This window comes from Parasteatoda tepidariorum, unplaced genomic scaffold, assembly GCF_043381705.1.
Source record: "Parasteatoda tepidariorum isolate YZ-2023 unplaced genomic scaffold, CAS_Ptep_4.0 HiC_scaffold_880, whole genome shotgun sequence".
NCBI classification, from domain to species: domain Eukaryota; kingdom Metazoa; phylum Arthropoda; class Arachnida; order Araneae; family Theridiidae; genus Parasteatoda; species Parasteatoda tepidariorum.
In genome coordinates, this window is record NW_027261947.1 from 49,706 (window position 1) to 52,754 (window position 3,049).

A 3,049-nucleotide genomic window follows, 5' to 3' on the forward strand; every position below is an offset into this window, starting at 1 on the left:
TGATTGACCATTTTTCATTTTCTTAATGAAATACCTATTTGAAAATGTTCTGTTTTGTTCTTTGTATTTCTTTATTGAAGCTGAATATATATTTTTCGGATCTTTATTTTAAAAGTCAGTCATTTCATGTGAGAGTATGTCATTAATAAAATCATTATTTAGCAATTCTCGCCACAAGCTCACGTCAACATATTTCTCAAACTTAAAATTCTCTAATGAACACCAATATAGTTTTCAGTGGGATCAGAGAATTTCTGGTAGTCAAGACAGTTATTAGTAAACTAAACAAGTTTGTCACTTTGACGACGAGAACAGAAGTACGAAAAAAAAAAAATTATGTCGGGCGTTAAGCGGCGCTGCGAGAAGTCGGTACACAAGCGACGGGTAATTCCCCGTTTCGTTCGATAGACGCGCACATGCATGGGTTGATTGATCTCAGGGTTGCCAATCTTATAATATATATTTTTTTAATATTAGATTTTTTTAATTCAAAATATCACCTATTGTTTCCAGTGGGGACAGGGGCCCTTTGTATCCACGGGGCCCTGGGCTGCAGCCCAAAAAGCCCTTAAGTAGATCCGCCCCTGATAAGGATCCTTATTAAAAGATATAGCATGACATAAGAACTATAAGGTGGTGAATTATATAAGCCTACGAACTATTTAGAAATAGTGGTGGATAAAAATCTACTAAATTGAATTTATTAAACCAAGAATCACAATTGACAAACTACCACTTTAAAATAGTTGAGTTGGCATCTCTGCGTTTACATCATAAATATAAACGATTCTAGAAAATTCGGAAGAGTTGGCTGTTACGTTACTTGGCTAAAAAAAACGTACATTTAATTATAATAATATTTTTGAACAGGTACCACTTTAAATTAAAATATATATATATATACATAAATTTTTGGACTGCATTTAATTAGAAACTAAAAATAAAACATTACATACTTTTTAAGTGTTGGAGCTCGAATACATTAGCGTTTGGTCATCATGCAGCAAGACGTGTGCATAATATTTTTATTGCTGGTAGTTAGAATTATTATAAAATTTCCTTTCACAAAGATATCTAAATTTCACAATGAGTGGGCAAGTCCAGATACGGATATGTATTTACTAAACTTCAAATTAACCTTAATTTTAAAGTTCTGAAATTTACTATTCAAACATAATAGCTTATTTAATGAGCATCCAACATGCAGAGATTACCAAGCTTTGTAGTTTAACGTAGATATAGATTTTGATTATTATTTAATTAGAAATGATCGGAGTAAAAAAAAAAAAACAGTGACTAGTAAGATACAATTTTTTTCTAACTTCTTAAACACAGAGCCGGATTATACCTTTCGTAGGCCCTAGGCACAGAGCCGGATTATACCTTTCGTAGGCCCTAGGCATAGCCGTTTTTGGGCCCTCCCCTCCTTCCCCCACTCCTCCCCTCTTTTCAAAATATATGCTAAAATTTTCTTCGTATGGAAACGTATTACGCCATTTTAGATGTATTAATTTCAGAAATGACTAAAAGGCGTAAAGCTTACAGTGATTTGTACGATAATTTCGGTTTTCTTGTTCACAAAAATTTGTCAGAATCTGAGATTAAACTAAAAGCGCAAAATTTGGTGAAAATTTACTCATCCGATTTAGAGGAAAACTTTGTAGATGAATTTTTACTATTTTCAAATTTGTATGAACATAAATCTGCACAAGAAATGTTGAAGGCTCAAATTAAAGATAAACTTGTGAATACTTTTCCTAACGTTCACATTGCATTAAGAATATATTTGTCGATTCTTGGATCAAATGCAGAAGGAGAAAGATCTTTCTCCAGATTAAAATTGATAAAAAATTATTTGCGTTCAACAATGAATCAAGATCGTTTGGCATCGCTCGCACTTATGTCTATTGAATACGACATTTTGCGTAGTTTGGAATTCGACAGCATAATACAAGATTTCGCTGAATCCAAAAATCGCAAAAAAGTAATATATTAGATCATAAGATTCTGCAAAATAATTTATTACCGAAAAATATTATATTTTTATTTGTATCTTCATAATTTTGTGCAAAATACGCTTGTTGTTTTTAAAGCTAAATTATTTTTGTCAGCAAATTTTTTTCTCTCAAATTTTTCGTAGGCCCCTGAATGTCGTAGGCCCTAGGCACGTGCCTAGTGTGCCTATAGGTTAATCCGGCCCTGCTTAAACACTATAATTTTAAATGGTGTAACGAGCTTTTAATGAAAGTCAACATAACTATTGACCAAGGGCATCGTTGATGGGAGGGAGGATGGTGGGAGGGGAGACGGAAATAATTAAAGATTTAAATTCCCTAAGATAAAAAACACGAAAGAGATAAAATATATTTTTGCAAGTATTTAACACATTTGAGGGAAATATTTTTCTTCTCTTGTGGGAAATTAGAGAACTATTTTGGCTATTAAATTCAATTTCGTTCCTCTAAAAAATTTGACCCAACAAGTCCAGAAAATTTCTTTACAGTTGATTAAAATAGAATACAAATTATATTATTTCTAACAAGAAATACAAATATGGAACGCGAATTAAATAATTTCTAACAATGCGGAAGCGCGAAATACATAAAAAAAAGAAAGAAAAAAAAACGAAATAGAAAATAATATGACTAGTAACGTCGTATCATATAAATGCTGGAAATTTTCTTGTTTCCAACGTTTGAAATTTGATTCAATTGGCTAATACAGCAGGATACATGCATAATCATTCCATCCAGTTTTCAGAAAAACGATCTGTAGATCACATGACTTTCAACCATTCCTCTTTGATCATACGGGGCTCAGTCAGTTTTCTCAGCTGTCATCCTCCCACAAAGGACTAACAAAAACAAATCACCACGTGCTTATTTATCAGATTTATTATCGTTCAACGCTATATTAGACGAATTTTCCTCAACCGTTGTTAACTTATAATCAAGTGTTCGAACTTTATTGGGATTTAAACTGTTAATATTGTTGTGTTTTTATTTGAATTTTGAAATTGTTATACACTGAAGTAAGTATTAACGTAATT